Genomic DNA, 12102 nt, shown 5'->3' on the forward strand with positions numbered 1-12102 from the left:
GAGTGGAGAGCAAACCTCCCACTCGGGGGCTTAGCTGCAGTCCAAGTACTCGCCTAAGTGTTTGAAAATCCTACCGAGTGGAGAGCAAACCTCCCACTCGGGGGCTTAGCTGCAGCCCAGTGCTTGCCTAAGTGTTTGAAAATCCTACCGAGTGGAGAGCAAACCTCCCACTCGGGGGCTTAGCTGCAGCCCAGTGCTCGCCTAAGTCTTTGAAAATCCTACCGAGTGGAGAGCAAACCTCCCACTCGGGGGCTTAGCTGTAGTCCAAAGTACTCGCCTAAGTATTTGAAAATCCTACCGAGTGGTGAGCCAGACTCCCACTCGGAGGCTTAGTTGCAGCCCAGTGCTCGCCTAAGTGTTTGAAAATCCTACCGAGTGGTGAGCCAGACTCCCACTCGGAGGCTTAGCTGCAGCCCAGTTCTCGCCTAAGTGTTTGAAAATCCTACCGAGTGGAGAGCAAACCTCCCACTCGGGGGCTTAGCTGCAGTCCAAGTACTCGCCTAAGTATATAAAAATTCTCGAAGATATTCAACGATAAATCAAGTTCGGATAAAACCCAAGGGTCCAAGACCTCAGATCAAAGTACTCGAGCCCTCGGCTCGACAGAGTTTAACGGTTACAGAATCCACTCGGCATTCCGAGGCAAATTTAAAGTGAAGCATAAAAGTTTTTCATTCCTCAAGCGGAGGACTGGAAGGGGCGACGAACTCGTCCAAGTCGATCCCGTCTGCAATACGAGTAGCAGCAGCAATGAAAGTCTCCATGAAGTCTTGAAAGCTGTGCTTCCTGGTATTGGCAACTTGGATGGCGGCCAGCTTTTCTTCTCGCGCCTCCTTGCAATGGACGCGGGCCAGAGACAGAGTGACATCAGCACCACATCTGGTAGAAGATTTCTTCCATTCCGCCACTCGACCCGGGACTTCATCCAGTCGAACCATCAGGGACTCGAGGTCATTCTGAAGCGTCGTTCCAGGCCAGAGTGGTGTGTCGATCCGCGACATCGCAACCTTCAGCCGAGCAAGATAGTCAACAACGCTGGTAACACGAGACTCCAGTCGGAGCACGTTCATAGCAGCCTCGTCCTTCACGAGAGAATTGGCGGGATCCAAGCCTGGCTCCACTCGACTGGTTTCCTCTTCGAAGCTCTGGCAGAATTCTGCAAACACGATTCAAGAATAAGACAGTGGCCATACGCGGGCTTGGTAACTGCAAGACAGTCGGGTCAGAATAATTACCTTCGAGCATGACGAACAGCTTCTTGGTGAGTCCGCCAAGATAAGCCTCCAGATCATTTACCTTCCCCGCCAGCTCACCCGCCTTGTCGTGCAGAACCATCTTTTCTTTCTTCAGTCGACTGACCTCTCGATTAGCTGTTTCGAGAGCAGCTTTTAGTCTGGAGTTCTCCTGTTCAAGAGTTCCAACCGAATCCAGTTTCTCTTCTGCAAGCTTCGTTTTGCTCGAGGCCTCCTTTTGTGCTTCGGCAAGATCTTGATCCTTCTTCTTCAGAGCTTCCTCCAGTTCATCTACAGAACGTCGAATGAACTCAACATCAAGAATGGGAAAGAAAGGGAAGTCACTCGTCAAGAATGAGAAACCTCGCCAGCCATACCTTTTGCTTCATCTCGCGCCTTCTGCAGGTTCTGTTGAGCGAGCTTCAAGTCAAGATCGAACTGGATCTATTTGTTCTCCAACTCAGTGTAGAGAGCCACAAGTTCACGGGATTTCTGCAAAAGTCAGTCGACAGAGGTCCAAGATAAGTTGCTTTCGAGTAACCAAGAGACAATGATGACGTTTCTAAGACTACAGCTGAATCAAAAACATTCAACAGTAGTCTCGGGGACTACACCCAGTGGGTGCACTCAGCGTGCCCCCACTGGTTTTGAAAAAAAAAATTGACTGCCCGCAGTCGACCGGATACAGTTTCATTCGACATGGCCTGGCCAGACCGAGTGAAGGAGTAAAACTACAACAATGCAATATAAAGACTACAGTCGACTGCTAGCAGTCCACCGTAGTCTCGGGGACTACACCCAGTGGGTGCACTCAGCGTGCCCCCACTCGACCAAAAAACTTAACAGAAACACCAAGTGGGTGTATAGATTTAAAAAGATCTTCGGAAAAGAGATTCTTCAGACAGCATACCCTAACAGAACAAGCAGTGAATCGACTGACCTGGACGTTACTCTGAAGAGCTGAACTCGCGTCATAAGCCGCTTGGCTGGCTTCTCGAACCACCTTGACCTTCTCCATCATGATGCCTACCTAGCGTATAGCTTCCTTAGCTGCACCCACTTGGTCCTCAGGGACGTGGTGTGTGGCGAAGAGCGAAGGCGGATTTACGGTCGACGTCGAGGGCCGCGCACTCGCCAGAGGATTGGCGAAAGTCACAGAAGCACGGGTGGTATCGCCACCGTCTCGAGCTACGGCCTCAGGCGCCAGAGTGGATTGTGGAGTCTTGCTAGCCGACGCTTTCCTGTTCCGCCTCACTCTTAGCGGCGCTTCGTCTTCGTCGTCAGGAAGGCTAATAACATGAGGAGGAGCTACGAGAAAAATTCAATCGACCGGAGTTATGAGAAATCGTCAGTCGATTCAAGGCAGAACACCAGTAATCATACCAGGGTTGGAAGTAACAGCATCTTCCATCTCTCGATCGTCGTCCTTGGCGGAGATCTCCGAAGTAGCAGCACTACAAATTTTGAAAGACCGTCAGTCGGCGCAGTGGATCGACCAAGGATCCGTCCACGGTCGACAAAGGAGAACAAGTTCTATCACTACCCAGAAATGGTGGGGACAGTCATCCTCATCTTGGGCAGAGCCTTGGGTGGCTTGGACGGCGCCGCGCGGGGGTGCTTGGGAGCTTTCTCAGTCAGCGCTAGAGAAGAGGTCCGAGGGCACTTCGATGACTGCCCAACAGGAGCAGACGCCTTACCACGTTCCCGCGCAGGGTCGTGTGTAAGCTTGGATCGCCTTTCCGAGCGGGAGGTCCAGCTTCCTCCTCCTCCTCCTCTTTGCTGGAGTCGACGTCGTCGTCTCCCTCTCCTTCACCGTCAGACTCCCACTCCTCCTGTTCGTCTCCGCTTTCGCCTCCGCTTGCCTCCCCTTCCTCGGCCTGCCCCTGTGCTCCGTTGGGTGTCGAGTACATCTCTGTAGTTGCCTGGAGAATAGCAGACAAGTCGAAAGTCAGTCGACCGATTCAAAGAGAGCAAATGAAGAAAGCAAGATCTCAGTCGGGAACACAAGGTCAGACCTGGTCCACCTCGTGTGTACTGTCAAGCGGGACAACCCTCCTGGCTCCTCGGGGGTTGTCTTTGTTCCCTGTGATGCTCGACAGCCACCCTTCCAGCATCTCGTCGGTGACCTCCTCTGGGTGAACCCGAGTGGTGTCGTCGAGACCCGAGTACAGCCACATAGGGTGGTCACGAGCCTGAAGCGGTTGGATGCGCCTCCGAAGGAAGACCTCCAGCAGGTCCATGCCGGTCACGCCGTCTCGGACAAGCTGAACCACTCGACCAACCAGCACCTTGCCTTGCGCCTTTTCCTCCGGCAGCACTTTCAGAGAGGCAGGCTTTTGAGCTCGGTCCAGAGAGAAAGGGGGAAGACCAGTCGACTGCCCTGGGGTCACCTGGTCTTGGCAATAAAACCAGGTCGACTGCCAACCACGGGCCGACTCGGGAAAAGTGATAGACGGGAAAGAACTTTTACCCCTCATCTGGATCGCCAGGCCCCCGCATAGCTGGATCACTTGCGTCCGTTCGTCACTCGACTTGGCTTTCTTTACCGATTGGGAACGGCAAGTGAAGATGTGTTTAAAGAGTCCCCAATGAGGGCGGCAACCCAAGAAACTTTCGCACAAGGAAACGAAAGCCACAAGATACACGATGGAATTGGGAGTGAAATGGTGGAGCTGCGCTCCGAAGAAGTTCAAAAAGCTCCGGAAAAAAGGATGAGGAGGTAGAGAAAATCCGCGATCGATATGGGTGGCGAGGAGGACGCACTCACCGTCACGAGGTTGGGGTTCGACTTCTCCCCCCGGGAGACGCGCAGCTTTGTGGGGAATGACTCCCCCCTCAACCATGTCATCAAGATCTTCCTGCCGAATCACCGAGGGCATCCAGTCGCCCTGGATCCAATCCCTGGGCAGAGCAGTCCTCGAGGAAGATCCGCCCCGAGCGGACTTCTTTCCCTTCCCCTGCACCGCCGCCTTCTTCGCGCGCTCCAAAGCCGATGTCTTGTCCTTCACCATCGTCGCCGGCGAGGCTCGAACGGGCCTACGGCGCTAGGGTGAGAGAGGAGGTGGCGGAGGACCTTGCGGGGGGAGAAGGAAAGGCAAGAGCACACTGTTGGGGAGCCCCGAGCCGGCAACTTATAAGGAGCCGCTTCCGAGTGGCTGACCGGTAGGCCCAGGCGATCCCGTCAGATCCCGCAACAGGCGCGCGCGCGGTACGTGGCGAAAAAGGTGGCGTGGAGATCGAGGAGCTTCCATCCTATCCCATCCGATTACTTCGGCCGCCCCCGTCCCGCTCGCTTCCCGAAATTCGAATCCCGCAAAATCCGCGGGCTGTAGAACAACTCATCAAACTGAAGAGCCCGCTCGTGCCGGCACTCGGTATTCCACAAGTAAGGAAATTCACTTGACGAGAGACCAAGAATGGATCAAGGTGACCGAAAGAAGTTGACAACGTCATCCGTGACGATTGATCCAGTACAAGACATTCGTATAACGGTAAGAACCAGTCGGAAGGACCCCCAACTCCTTCCCGACTCGAACCTCGATCCATTCGGGGGCTAATGATGAAGCTATGTACCTAGGGTAGGGGCATGGACCTGTCCTAAGAGCCCTACCCAAGGACATCCCTGGAAGAAGTCACCTTTCAATCGACTTGAAGGTATCCCACTCGACGGATTCAAGATACTCGACCAGGAAGCTACCACTCGACTACGAAGACCAACCACTTGACCGATAGGAGATCTAAAGTCACTCCGCAAGCAAACGGTCGGCCATTAAGTAGTCTTTATGGTCATCATAGCACTTTAATAGGGACGTTACCAGTAACGCCCAGTCTTAATGTATTTTAACCCTGCTTTACTGAGGACCGGAGGGGTCTGGCGAACTCTATATAAGCCACCTCCCTCCTCAGTAGCAAGGGTTGGCACCCCTGTAATTCATACACACATAATCCAGTCGACCGCCTCCGGGCACCGAGACGTAGGGCTGTTACTTCCTCCGCGAAGGGCCTGAACTCGTACATCCTGGTGTATTTACAGCTTCTCCATAGCTGAGATCTAGCCTCTCCATACATACCCCCCTACCTCACTGTCAGAGTTAGAACCACAACAGCCGCTGAGAGCACGCCAAGTGGAATCCTCTCAGCCCACCAAAAGTGCCATGGGTATGTTTGGTAGGGTGCATGAGGGCAAAAGTTCATAATCCGACTCACTTTTGCTTGTTTGGTAAGGTGCATGGGCTCACCTAGGCTATGCCCATCCGATGCAAAACATAGCCCTCAGCCATGCCCATCTCATGCACCCCACACAGGGTGCATGGAGGCAGCCATGCTGCCCCTGACCGTCGTCCCCACCCACCAGACCACGTCCAGCTATGTTTAAATTTTCAAAAAAGTTTAAATTATAATATTTTTTGAAATTTTAAAAATATTTAGAATTTCAAAAATGTTTAATTTTTCAAAAAATGTTTAGAATTTGAAATTTTGTTTAAATTTTCAAGAAATATTGGGAATTTCAATTTTTTAAAACTTTTAAAAATGTTCAGAATTTCAAAAAATCAAAAATGTTTAGAATTTCAAAATATGTTTAATTTTTAAAAAATGTTCAGAATTTCAATTTTTGGGTATTTTTTAAAAACATTCAAATTTTCCAAAAATGTTCAAAATTTCAAAATTTATTTGAATTTTCAAAAAAGTAGAATTTCAAATTTTGTTCACATTTTCAATAAAAGTTCAAAATTTCAATACATGTTTAATTTCCTGTTAATGTTTTTTCAATTTCGTTCACCATTCGAAAAAATATTCGGACTTCGAAAATATTCAGCATGTCTGAACACATGCAGGCTGCCAAACAAGTCTCATCTCAGCATGTCTCAGCGCATACATCGCTGCCAAACAACAGCAACTGCATGGACTCAGCATATCTACATTCAGCATGTATGAGAGAAGAACAATTAGGCTAGGTCAATACATGCTACCAAACAAGGGGTACCCCTTAGTTAGTTGCTCCCCTATATTTTGCTTATAGTGAGCCCTATGCCACTCTCGCCTCATGTTTTTTCCCTTGAAGTTGTTACCGGGCCGACCGCTTTCTTCTCTCTGTATCATGGCTAGCAAACCAGGTGATGTCTGCTCGCTTGATCTATCATTGTTCGATGTTATTTCTTCTTCTTTATTGTCTGTTGATTTGTTGGTCCGATTTTCATGGTTTTTTACTTTATTTTTTGTGATTTTCTTTACGGATTTTCACAGTTTTTTTCCTTTTCTATGTGTTTTCTTTACAATTTTCTTTGGATTTTATTTATTTTTCTTTCTTCTTTGTGTTTTTGCATATGGTTTTCATTAGTTTTCAATGGTTTTTTCTTTTCTATCTTTTTTGTGTGATTCCTTTACAATTTTCATCTAGTTTTCATTGTTTTAAGCATTACCAACTTTCCTGTGTTTTTCTTTTATGGCTTTCTTCTGTTTTTATTGGATTTTTTGTCTGTGTTTATTTATGGTTCTCATCATTTTTCTAGGGCTTTCCTTGGTTTTTTGTTTCTTTTTATTTTCAATGTTTTTCTTTATAGTTTACTTTGAAAAGAAATTCTGCTTTTCCTTTTCCTTTTGTCAATTATGTCTATTTTTCCTACATGTAGTACACTTTTTTATACAATAGAAATGTTTCATATAAACATTTAACTTCTTTTAAATACAGGAGTGACCGTTAAAAAAAACTAGACTGATGTACACCATCTTTTTTACACATTGTACATTTGTCCTATACATAACGAATCATTTATCTACATATTTACAAAAATATCTAAATATATGATTGACCTTTTTCAAATATGTTTTTTGATGTCTACTTTTCTTCATCCACATTGTTCATTTCTCATGTACATATGAAACATTTTTATACAAGTTTAACATTTTCAAATACAAGATTAACATTGTTTTAGAACATATGTGTTCGATGTCTACTTTTTTCCATACACATTGCACATCTTTATTATACATATGAAACATTGTTATACATGTTAATGTTTTCCAAATATATGATTAACTTTTTTTCAAATACATATTTTAAACATTTCTTTGAATATGTGTAGTATATTTTTTAATACACGTTCTACATTTATGTGAAACATTCTGTTATACATGTTTAAAAAATCAGTTACATTATTAACATTTTATCTTCAAATACTTGTTCTGATGTAAAGTTTTTTATACACATTATACATTTCGTATACATCAGGAGAAAACATTATATACATTTAACATTTGTCAAATACATGATTATCATATTTTTAAATATGCGATGGGCACTTCCATAAAAAGAAAGGAAAAAGGAAATGCAAAAGAAAAGAGAAGAAAATGAAAGAAAAAGAAAAATAGAAAGGTAAAAGCAAAAGAAAAATTACTTGCAATACGTTGCATATACACAAGATTTTTTTAACACACACGTACACAAGATAACCAGTGTTGTAGCTACATTAATGCTTCATAACCAATTGTGCTCAGCATTCTCCCATAAAAAAAATAGCTATGCGGTACTTATGGCTCGCCAAGAGGGACACATATTTGTAGCCCAACATGAGGCGCACGATGGTCTGCTACATCGTGCATTAAACATGTTTTTATCATTTACCTACTTGAGGACAAGTAAAAATTAAGCTTGGGGATGTTGATACGTCTTCAACGTATCTATAATTTTTGATTGTTTCATGCTATTATATTACCAATCTTAGATGCTTTACATGCAATCTTATATCATTTTTGGGAACTAACCTATTAACTCAGTGTCTAATGCAAGTTGTTCTTTTTTTGCTTGTTTTTTGGCTTTTCAGAAAATCAATATCAAACGAAGTCCAAACACGATGAAACTCCACGGTCATTTTTTCTGGAACAAAAGGGACCCTAGAAGGTTCGGGAGGAGGCCAGACGATCAACGGGTGAGCCACGAGCTCACCCTACGCGCCCCGAGGGAGGGGGGCACCCTGTGCTCGTGGATCAGACGCAACTCCGTTTGACCTAATCTCAACTCCGTAAGTTCCCAAATATTTCAAAAACACTAGAGGGTAACCCGAAACAATTTCTCCACCACCGCAAGGCTCTGTTCTTCCACGATCCCATCAGGAGGCTTTTTCGGTATCCTACCGAAGGGAGAATCGATCACGAAGGGCTTTTACATCAACCTTGCTGCTTTCCGATGATGTGTAAGTAGTACACTACAAACCTACACATCCATAACTAGTAGCTAGATGACTTCTTCTTTCTCTTTGATCTTCAATACATAGTTCTCCATGATATTCATGGAGATCGATTCGATGTAATATTTTTTTGCGGTGTTTTTGTTGGGATCCAATAAATTTTGTGTTTGTGATCAGATTATTCATTGAAAGTAGTTGAGTCTTTTATGAACTTTATTATGCATAATTGTTATAGCTTTGTAATTCTCTCCAATATTCTTTTTGGTTTGGCCAACTAGATTGATTTATCTTTAGTGAGAGAGGTGCTTTGTCATGGGTTCAATCTTGCGGTGTCCTCACCCAATGACAGTAGGGGTAGCGAGGCATGTATTGTGTTGTTGTCATTAATGATAAAACAACAAGGTTCATTCAAATTGCTTTGGTTTATTCTGTCTATATTATGTCATCTTTGGTCTTCCTTAAAGCATTACCCTGTTCGTCATAAACTTAATATCATGGATGCATGCTGGATAGCGGTCTATTGATGGAGTAATAGTAGTAGATGCAGAATCGTTTTGGTCCACTTGTCATGGATGTAATGCATATATACATGATCATTGCCATGAATAACATCGTAAATATGCGCTTTTCTATCAATTGTCCAACAGTAATTTGTCTACACACTTTATGCTACGTTTGAGAGAGAAGCCTCTAGTGAAAACTATGACCCCCGGGTCTACCTTTATCATATTAACAAAATGAAAAATATCTTGCTGTAATTTATTAATTTTTATTTTGTTTTGCAATTTATATTTCTACCACTACCAGATTTGATCCTTGCAAATAACGAGCTCAAGGGGATTGACAACCCTCTGGCCCGCGTTGGGTGCAAGCATTCACTCTTGTGTGTGCAGGTACTGTTCACTAGGCTTTATGTGAATCTTCTATTTGTTTCATAACTTTGGTTCCCACGGAAGGAAATACTTATGAGCTACTATTTTGCTTCACCCTTCCTATTCGAGGAAAATCACAACGCAACTCACAAGTAACAATGCCACACCCAAGGCGCCAGATTCTATGCGCTTGCCATCATGGGAGCTTCCTGAGACATGCGAGACGTGGCTAGTGCACCACCAGGAGAAGTGGCACTATCGTCATGCAACATTTACGACGGCAGGTTGTTGTCCGAGAGGACGTTCAACACAAATAGGTTGCGTCCTAGTGCGGTTGCATTGTCACTAAGAGGGGACGAGGCGACGGCTAGGGTGATCGGGATGCCTTACCGTCGGGCTTTTATGGCAAGGGACAGGGTTGGCGCTGCAGGAGATGTTGTTGCATGGTGGGCATCCGATGGGCCATTACGGGATTCTGATGGAGTGGTTGCGCCCCACTAATGGCGTGTATTTAGCATTCACGTCACCCCCATTGCGGGTGGTTTTCTATGTCTCTGGTTTCCGTACAGAGCGGTGGTATGCTTCAAACCCGGTTGTGGCGTGAGGAGGAATAAGATGAAGTTTTACTCGTGCCACAACAGGCAAGTCGTCCACCACTTCCAAATATGGGGCCTATGAGCTCGGTTTTGTTGCGCGCTCCATATATTATGACAATCCGGATGCATATTGTGCTAGATTTTTTTATGTATTGTCCGTCATACTAGCGGTTATTATGAAGATCAGACATATATGACACATATGCTAGAGGCCTAGAGCTGCTCTTAAGCTTTACGTCGGAAAATTGATATTTCATCCGTGTCTAAACAAGATATAGGAGTACATGTGAACGCAGCTAAAATGTGGCGGCGACGGACATTTGTGGACAAGCATGCAGCTGCAGTGCTTGCAGGGGAATCTTCGACTAAAACGAGGTAGTGCTGCTGGCTGCATGTGCTTACGCACACCGACATTTCTCTTTTTCTGCAGGGGATTGGAGACTCACAGCGACCTTTGTTGACTTACTACAAGATTCCCAGTCATATAATGTCGTCGAGGACGCTTTTTACCCTCGGGTTTAACCTCGGGTTCCTTCTCTCCCTTTAAAGCGAAAACATTAGTAAGAGCTATGGATAGAAGAAGATCAGAGTCGTGAAATCTGATGAAGTTTTCAGTCAGGGGTTATTTGCTCTGTATGCTGCAGGAGCAGTCTAGGAAGAATGGAAGGAAATACTACGTCGATAACGCACTTGTTCCTTGTTAGATGGAATGGTATCCAACGTTCCGTGGAAACTCTTTCATTTCAAATAAGTTCTTCTTAACAAGCAAATAGCATTTTCTATTGATTTATCCCCTCAACTAGACCTATGTATAGATTAGGATCCGTGCTAAGTACAGCCGCTTGCACCATTTGATGCAGACCTGCAGAACACCGGCAAGTAATTTGTACCGCGTAGATGGTAAACAGCCCGCAAAAAGGTTAGTTAAAAAACTGATGGTATGGTCTTAACTCTTAAGATACCAAGATAGTCTAGCATGTACCCCTTCGCTCTCGTACCCGACGGTACCCTCAGCGCTAGGGTTTCTCGTGCCACCCGTCGGTGCTGCCGGCGGTCTATCTCGTATTCTATAGTCTTAGGACAATGGAAGTGCGGTGGATCCTGGTCCTTGCGGGCGGGAGGGCTCTATTTTCAGATGGTTTTTTGATTTTTATTAGGGTTTGTGTCTTGCTCGGAGAGGCGAGGTGGCAGCGGCTCTCTAAAGATGAAATAAGGTTCTCCCTGCCTAGCCCCCGACCCGGTGGTGCTCTAGCATCGCAGGAGGGCAAGTGGAGGTTTGTCTCCGATGGATCTCGCGGGATTCGGTGTTTGTCTTTGATGGATCCACGTGGATCCGATCTTCGTTCGTCTGTGTTGTGTCTACAGGTTGGTTCCTTCTGATCTACACATCTCATCATCAGCGGTTGTTGCTATCCTGGTGCACTGGTCCTATGGGGTCTTAGCATGACGAATTCCTAACTATCTACTACAATAAGGTTTGTCCGGCTTCGATGAGGGACGATGACGGCGGCGCGTCTTCGTCTCGCTCCAGCGCTTGTAGTCGTCGCTAGTGGTCTACGGACCTAGATGTATTTTGTACTTCTTGTGTTCTTTGTACTATCTTGACAGTTAATGAATAGATTGGAAGTTTTGCTCACAAAAAGAAAATACCAAGAGAGTATCCTATTTCTTAACATCAATCATATGTAGCATATATAACTATATAAGAAAAGGTGTCGATCATACATGAGTAGATTGATTTATCAACCTTCAGATGGACCAGTACTGCAAACTGTAGTGCACAATGTTGATTGTGAAGAGACTGGTCATTGTAGCTCTCAACTGCATGGTACTCTGGAAAACCTGGCGCGTCCCGCTGGAAACCCCCTTCTGTGTGAATGCTGAATGCATGGAGTTGGAATTCGGATGACAAAGTACTGCTAGCTAGCTTCGTTTGCCGTTGCCAGTCATGAATCACGCGGCACCGACCAATGGAGGACGGCTTGGATCGTCTTCAGCTGCTGCATGAACGATCACGCACGCACGTACGTACGTACGTACGTGGGACCTTGGCGCAAGCAAGCATGCATATGCCTGTGGAATTGGGCGGCGTTTGCTTTGCACTTACCTTCGGCTTTGCACAGACGCGTGCCCGGCGTCGGTCGGCACCATGCGGACATGCAGTACATGCGTGCACTTCAATAGCACGCCGCCCCACTATGCTTTGGCCGAGGGTCTG

The sequence above is a fragment of the Triticum aestivum genome, chromosome 3A, assembly GCF_018294505.1.
Source record: "Triticum aestivum cultivar Chinese Spring chromosome 3A, IWGSC CS RefSeq v2.1, whole genome shotgun sequence".
NCBI classification, from domain to species: Eukaryota; Viridiplantae; Streptophyta; class Magnoliopsida; order Poales; family Poaceae; genus Triticum; species Triticum aestivum.